This window comes from Ranitomeya imitator, chromosome 5 (assembly GCF_032444005.1).
Source record: "Ranitomeya imitator isolate aRanImi1 chromosome 5, aRanImi1.pri, whole genome shotgun sequence".
In the NCBI taxonomy this organism is placed as follows: Eukaryota; Metazoa; Chordata; class Amphibia; order Anura; family Dendrobatidae; genus Ranitomeya; species Ranitomeya imitator.
Genome location: NC_091286.1, coordinates 219940382 through 219949400, shown reverse-complemented (window position 1 = coordinate 219949400; position 9019 = coordinate 219940382).

Sequence of the window (9019 nt, the reverse complement as noted above, 5' to 3'; positions counted from 1 at the left end):
AACGTGCTTATGTCCATCACTGTAGCAGCCTTCTCAATATCAAGGACATGCTCCCTGGTACGTATTTTTAATTCGCACGCTGTAAGTCCAATGTACACCTTCTTACAAGGACACTGCGCATGATAAATTACTCCTTTTGAGGAGCAAGTAAGATTATTCCATATTGAATATGTTCTAGTACATCATGATTTACAAAGGAAAGACTCTTGATATGATTTTTTCATGCTTTGCAATATTGACATGGAAAAAAGCCGTTTCTACCAGATGTCAACCCATTGGAAACTACCTCTGTGCCAGAATAATGACTGTGAACAAGGATATCTTTCAAATTACGTGCTCTTTTTGGTACCATAGCTGGAAAGCTTGGCAAGATCTTCTTTAGAACAGGATCACTTAACAAGATATTCCAATGTTTACGGAGAATAGATGTTAATTCGGGCCATTGCTTATTGAAATTGGTGATGAATCTCACCTGGTTCATATTAATTTGTTTTCTTGATGATGTTCCTCTATCATATAAGAGTTCTTCTCTCGAGACTTTGGAGGCTCTATTGTACCCTCTTTTAATTTGTTTCTTACTATAGCCTCGATCCTGGGAACGACGCGCCAGGTCCATGGACTGAGCCTGGAAATTACTTTCAGTGGCACAGATTTTTTTTCACCCTTAATAATTGCCCTATTGGGATTCCATCAATAGTTGGCTTAAAATTGGCAAATGAAGCATGGAGGAGAGTGTTGGTAGCTGTAGGCTTCCTAAAAATGTCCGTCATGATTTTACCATTAGATGCCACCACAATCTGAAGATCTAAAAATCAACAGACCTACCATATTTATAAGTAAGATTAATAGTGTGGCTTTTATTATTTAACATAATAAGAAAGGATTGCAAATGCACTCACCGACTGCAGTTCAAAGTGTTTATTCCAACAACAAGTGAAACATCTTCACGGCACGGGGGAAAGGAAATTAGCCAGGGAGAGTGCGGCAGACGAGACGACGGCCGTTTCGCGCTGCACAAGAGCGCTTCTACGGGTCCATAGCCAGACGGGAAGTGACACCAGGTTAAGTAAGTAACTGAATACAAGCTCCACCTGTGTCATCAACCCGCCGGGCAACAAAAGAAAGTGCACAGTGTGTTAAAACTAATTAAAAACAAACGCATATAACTGACACTGAACAGCTGTTACATAGATATATACGTACAGTCCTACAGACAAAATCTAACAATGAATGCTTTATATCTAGTTGCTGAGGGATTGCTGAAAGATTGCTTGACATAAATCACTAAATCTATAAAAGAGACAGGTATTGACAAATATATTTCCATATTGATTGTGACTAAGAATATGTAGACGTACCGAAAATACAATTCTATAACGGTCCTAGATATTCACACCTAAATCCAAATCGTCACCTCACTACAAGACACGAAACAAATCCATAATAACATACAAGAGCTACAAAAAAACCGACATATCGACTCTGTCGTTTAAACCGGCCGGGCCGGTGGCTTTCGTCTTTAATATCCATGTAGCCTCTTGTCTCAATAATATCTTATGGAGATCGCCGCCCTGTACCGGTAATGTTATTTTTTCTACCCCCGCAAATGTCAGAACTTCTGGGTTACCGTTGTGACTTTCTTTGATATGATCGATTAGTCTCGGTACACCCTTGCCTGAGGTGACTGATTTAAAGTGTTCCCTAAAGCGCATATATAATCTACGAATGGTCTTACCGATATAAAAACGCCCACAAGGACAAAAAACGACATAGACTACAAACTCCGTCTTACAAGAGATGAATTGTCGGACCTGATGTATCACAGGTCCAATATGTAATGTTTGGCCCAATAGATGAAATCTACAATACTGGCAATGACCACACCGATGGTTACCTATTGGAACAGACCGCTCCAGCCAATTTGATCTATCCCTGGTGATCCGATTTCGTACAAGTACGTCTCTGATCCGTGTCCCCCGTCTATTAGAGACCAAGGGGCCTCCTTTGCTCCTCCCAGTAAGCTCTCTATCTCTCTCCAAAACATGCCAATGTTTGCGGAGGGTGGCTTTAATCTCACTATCCAAAGGACTGTATTGAAAGCAGAAGGAAAAGCGTTGTGACGCTGTGTCTGGTAATTTCTTTTTCTGACCGCAATGCCCGGTTTCCACCCGTTCTAACGTAGATTTTAATAATTTTTCCGGATAGCCTCTATCCCGAAGTCTACTGCAAAGTTCCTCTGACTGTTGTGCAAAGCCCTCCTGGGTATTGTTCACACGTCGTGTTCTAAGTAACTGACTATACGGTAAAGATTTTTTTGTATGATGAGGGTGAAAACTGTTATAATGTAGAATGGAATTAACCGAAGAAGGTTTTCGAAAGATGGAAGTACACACCTTCCCTTCCACCACTTCTAACCACACATCTAGAAACTCCAACGTACAACCCCCGAATTTATGTGTAAAAGACATCCCCATCACATTGCTGGTATTAAGATATTCCACAAATGCATGAAATTCTGTCTCAGTGCCGTCCCATATCAGGAACAGGTCATCCACATATCTCAATAATAGCTTGATATGTTTCAAAAAAACGTTATTAGTGGAGTAAATGTAATCCTCCTCAAAGACAGCCATGTACAAATTAGCAAAAGTACATGCAGCCGGGGTCCCCATGGCAGTCCCCGTGGTCTGCCTATACCAGACATCCAAAAAAGTGAAGGCATTATGGGTTAAGATAAAATCCAAGCCTCCACATACAAATTCAATGTATGCCTGACTCTTATCTGTGGTATCCAGAATCCGTCTCACGGTTTCCACACCCAACACTTGGGGTATGTTGGTGTATAAGCTGACCACGTCAATGGACACCATGGAGAACCCCGGCTGCCAAACAAAATCCTGAACGTGTCTGAGAAAGGAATCCGTGTCCCTGATATAGGACGGCACATTAATGAGCAAAGGACGCAACAACCAATCAATGTATTGTGAAAGGGGTTCAGTAAGGGAGCCGACCCCTGACACAATAGGTCTCCCAGGGGGAGCCGTGTTGGATTTGTGAATCTTCGGTAAGTAATACCAATGAGGTCTCATAGGGAAATTAGGGAGCAATTTTTCGGCTTTCCTCTGCGGGATCACACCATTCTCTACTGCCCTCCTAAGGAAGGAGCAAAGCTCTCTTTTAAATCTCTGGGTAGGATCACCTTGCAATTTAGTATAAACGGAAGTATCAGATAATTGTCTATTGGCTTCGGCTATATATGACTCCCTCGGCAACAAGACCGTCTTTCCGCCTTTGTCTGCGGGACGTATAATCACATCAGTCCAATTGGCCATTTCTTTTAAAGCCTTACTTTCATTGATACTCAAGTTAGGTGTGGCCTTGTTATATACCAAGGCTTCTACATCCTTAAGGACCAAAGTTTCAAATAGGTCGATCATGTTGCCGGGGGAGACTGGGGGTATATATGTAGAGGAAACTCCTCCCAAAAAAGGTTTATACCCATCAGAATTGGTGATCTCTTCACCAAGTCTCTCATCAGAAATGCTGAGCAGACATTTGGCATCTTCTTGTAAATCTGCTAACGCTCCCCCCTGTGCACTAGCCATAAAGCCCAAAGGTCCTATATTACAAGGACGTTCTCCTTCCAATACTGCCGATTCTACAGAACTGCAACGAAAATGTCTATACAAATGCATTTTTCTTATAGCCTTAAATAAGTCCACCTGGAAAGAAACAAAGTCAAATTCATCAGGGACACAGTAGTTCAAACCCCTGGCCAAAACAGACAATTGGGAGGAGTCTAAACTGCGTTGTGTCAAATTGACAACGTAGTCCTCAGGAGAAGTATTTAGAACCGTTCCTGTCTCCAAGAGACGAACTTCCTTTTGCGCTGCCATGTCGCGCCGGCACTTGTGCTGGCCCCTCCGTGTTTTTCTCCTAAAGGGATAGGGGTGGTGTGTTGAGAATCCAAGTGCACCTCTTCTGATGAACCTGCATTGGTAATAGGGCCTTCGCTGAGACTGGAATCCGATTCCGTTGTCAAGTAATCTCTCCCATATTGTTGGTTAGATCTTTTTTTCTGTTGAAAGCGACGTTTCCTTTGTCTGAATCTATTGCCTTGTGAATACATGGGCTGATTATCTTTAGATATTTTATTCCAAGAAAAAATATTACCGGAATCATAGTCGCCCTTGTCTCGTAAAAATTTGTCTCTTTTACGTTGTTTTGTCTCTACTTGTGTCAGAATCAGTTTAGAATCTAATTTTTTATTGAAAGCCAACCACTGGCTATCTGACAATCTGCCCTGCAGCTCCGATTGAGCCTTCAGGATTTCTGCATTGAGTAACTCATAGTTCTGTATATTAGATTTTAAGACCAATTCTAATAAGTCCTGGGAGCATTTCAACATGATTTTCTCCCATTCACTTTTAAAAGCCATATCATTATTATTATGCGCAATATCCTTCCATACTCGTAGACCTCTCGGCACTCTTTTATTATCCACATAGGACTGTAACGAATTATTCGTCCAAAAAAGTCTCACTTCCCTTTCGGAAAGATTAGTCAGTTTATGCTCTAAAGACCTGGTGCTTAACATCTGCACTTCATCAGTCTGCTCGCACTCTTTAAAATAATTAATGGCATCCTCCCGGCCGGCTTGTAAACTGCCACGAACAGGTGCTGACTCAGGCTGCATGACGTGGTGGAGCTGATCGCAATCACACCAAGATCCAGAGCCACGAGAATCTCAAAGGGAGTGTGCGTGCTAAAAAAGTCTTAATCAAAAGCAATACAAAAGAAAACCAGAGCAGCACAACTTCCCACACACAGAGAAACTTACAATAGGCTCATTTGTTTTGATCTCGCAGTCTGGGAAAGAGAGGGAGGTGCTATTTGCATGAAAAAAGTCTGTATAAATCCAACATAATAAGAAAGGATTGCAAATGCACTCACCGACTGCAGTTCAAAGTGTTTATTCCAACAACAAGTGAAACATCTTCACGGCACGGGGGAAAGGAAATTAGCCAGGGAGAGTGCGGCAGACGAGACGACGGCCGTTTCGCGCTGCACAAGAGCGCTTCTACGGGTCCATAGCCAGACGGGAAGTGACACCAGGTTAAGTAAGTAACTGAATACAAGCTCCACCTGTGTCATCAACCCGCCGGGCAACAAAAGAAAGTGCACAGTGTGTTAAAACTAATTAAAAACAAACGCATATAACTGACACTGAACAGCTGTTACATAGATATATACGTACAGTCCTACAGACAAAATCTAACAATGAATGCTTTATATCTAGTTGCTGAGGGATTGCTGAAAGATTGCTTGACATAAATCAAATTAAGGATGTAGAAGCCTTGGTATATAACAAGGCCACACCTAACTTGAGTATCAATGAAAGTAAGGCTTTAAAAGAAATGGCCAATTGGACTGATGTGATTATACGTCCCGCAGACAAAGGCGGAAAGACGGTCTTGTTGCCGAGGGAGTCATATATAGCCGAAGCCAATAGACAATTATCTGATACTTCCGTTTATACTAAATTGCAAGGTGATCCTACCCAGAGATTTAAAAGAGAGCTTTGCTCCTTCCTTAGGAGGGCAGTAGAGAATGGTGTGATCCCGCAGAGGAAAGCCGAAAAATTGCTCCCTAATTTCCCTATGAGACCTCATTGGTATTACTTACCGAAGATTCACAAATCCAACACGGCTCCCCCTGGGAGACCTATTGTGTCAGGGGTCGGCTCCCTTACTGAACCCCTTTCACAATACATTGATTGGTTGTTGCGTCCTTTGCTCATTAATGTGCCGTCCTATATCAGGGACACGGATTCCTTTCTCAGACACGTTCAGGATTTTGTTTGGCAGCCGGGGTTCTCCATGGTGTCCATTGACGTGGTCAGCTTATACACCAACATACCCCAAGTGTTGGGTGTGGAAACCGTGAGACGGATTCTGGATACCACAGATAAGAGTCAGGCATACATTGAATTTGTATGTGGAGGCTTGGATTTTATCTTAACCCATAATGCCTTCACTTTTTTGGATGTCTGGTATAGGCAGACCACGGGGACTGCCATGGGGACCCCGGCTGCATGTACTTTTGCTAATTTGTACATGGCTGTCTTTGAGGAGGATTACATTTACTCCACTAATAACGTTTTTTTGAAACATATCAAGCTATTATTGAGATATGTGGATGACCTGTTCCTGATATGGGACGGCACTGAGACAGAATTTCATGCATTTGTGGAATATCTTAATACCAGCAATGTGATGGGGATGTCTTTTACACATAAATTCGGGGGTTGTACGTTGGAGTTTCTAGATGTGTGGTTAGAAGTGGTGGAAGGGAAGGTGTGTACTTCCATCTTTCGAAAACCTTCTTCGGTTAATTCCATTCTACATTATAACAGTTTTCACCCTCATCATACAAAAAAATCTTTACCGTATAGTCAGTTACTTAGAACACGACGTGTGAACAATACCCAGGAGGGCTTTGCACAACAGTCAGAGGAACTTTGCAGTAGACTTCGGGATAGAGGCTATCCGGAAAAATTATTAAAATCTACGTTAGAACGGGTGGAAACCGGGCATTGCGGTCAGAAAAAGAAATTACCAGACACAGCGTCACAACGCTTTTCCTTCTGCTTTCAATACAGTCCTTTGGATAGTGAGATTAAAGCCACCCTCCGCAAACATTGGCATGTTTTGGAGAGAGATAGAGAGCTTACTGGGAGGAGCAAAGGAGGCCCCTTGGTCTCTAATAGACGGGGGACACGGATCAGAGACGTACTTGTACGAAATCGGATCACCAGGGATAGATCAAATTGGCTGGAGCGGTCTGTTCCAATAGGTAACCATCGGTGTGGTCATTGCCAGTATTGTAGATTTCATCTATTGGGCCAAACATTACATATTGGACCTGTGATACATCAGGTCCGACAATTCATCTCTTGTAAGACGGAGTTTGTAGTCTATGTCGTTTTTTGTCCTTGTGGGCGTTTTTATATCGGTAAGACCATTCGTAGATTATATATGCGCTTTAGGGAACACTTTAAATCAGTCACCTCAGGCAAGGGTGTACCGAGACTAATCGATCATATCAAAGAAAGTCACAACGGTAACCCAGAAGTTCTGACATTTGCGGGGGTAGAAAAAATAACATTACCGGTACAGGGCGGCGATCTCCATAAGATATTATTGAGACAAGAGGCTACATGGATATTAAAGACGAAAGCCACCGGCCCGGCCGGTTTAAACGACAGAGTCGATATGTCGGTTTTTTTGTAGCTCTTGTATGTTATTATGGATTTGTTTCGTGTCTTGTAGTGAGGTGACGATTTGGATTTAGGTGTGAATATCTAGGACCGTTATAGAATTGTATTTTCGGTACGTCTACATATTCTTAGTCACAATCAATATGGAAATATATTTGTCAATACCTGTCTCTTTTATAGATTTAGTGATTTATGTCAAGCAATCTTTCAGCAATCCCTCAGCAACTAGATATAAAGCATTCATTGTTAGATTTTGTCTGTAGGACTGTACGTATATATCTATGTAACAGCTGTTCAGTGTCAGTTATATGCGTTTGTTTTTAATTAGTTTTAACACACTGTGCACTTTCTTTTGTTGCCCGGCGGGTTGATGACACAGGTGGAGCTTGTATTCAGTTACTTACTTAACCTGGTGTCACTTCCCGTCTGGCTATGGACCCGTAGAAGCGCTCTTGTGCAGCGCGAAACGGCCGTCGTCTCGTCTGCCGCACTCTCCCTGGCTAATTTCCTTTCCCCCGTGCCGTGAAGATGTTTCACTTGTTGTTGGAATAAACACTTTGAACTGCAGTCGGTGAGTGCATTTGCAATCCTTTCTTATTATGTTGGATTTATACAGACTTTTTTCATGCAAATAGCACCTCCCTCTCTTTCCCAGACTGCGAGATCAAAACAAATGAGCCTATTGTAAGTTTCTCTGTGTGTGGGAAGTTGTGCTGCTCTGGTTTTCTTTTGTATTGCTTTTTATTATTTAACCTGTTCATTAAAGATGTCAATTGATCAGAATTACCCTCCCAAATAAAAAGGATGTCATTGATGTAACGACTCCACTCTTGTATTGATTCCATTTCAGCTATCCGCTCATTTTGAAAGATTTCTCTTTCCCAATAGCCCAAGAACAGATTCGCATAGGACGGGGCGCAAGTTGCGCCCATGGCCATACCTTGCTGCTGGAGAAAAATGTTTTTATTAAAAACAAAAACATTATGTTCCAAAACAAACTTCAATAAAACCAAAATAAGTTCCACTAATGGTTTATCCAAATTACTTTCATTTAAGTAATGGGAAACTGCACGGAGGCCATCACTATGTTTGATTGAAGAATAGAGGGCCTCTATGTCAGCAGTTACCAATATTGCCTCATCATCCAATTGTATTGAATCAAGCCTCCGTAAAACAGCTGTTGTGTCCTTGATGTAGGACCGGAGTGTCAGAATAAAAGATTAAAAGTAAAAGTCAATAACAGTGCATACCGTTTCACATAGGCTCTCTTTGCCTGAAACTATCGGCCTTCCTGGAGGATCATCAGCATCCTTGTGTAGTTTTGGCAAGAGATAAAAAGTAGACATTTTGGGTTGCAACTTGACAATGTGGTCAAGCAATCTTTTTGGTATAATCCCTTTTTCATATGCTTTTTCCAAAATCTTAATTAAATCCTGTTGGTATTTTGTTAATGGATTGAATGTCATTCTCTTACAACATGATTTTACAGATAATATTTTTTTGGCTTGTCTTTCATACATATGAGTAGGCCAAATAACAGTATTCCCCCCTATCTGCTTGCTTTATCACGACATCATTAAGGTTCTGGAGTTCTTTTAATGCTAATCTCTCTTCTCTATCCAGATTAGATTGTCAAGCAGGGCTATCTGGTAGTGATTCGATATCTTTTATTACCATCCTCATGAATATTTCAATTGATGGACAAACATTTAGGCTAGGAAAAGTTTTAGATTTAACAAT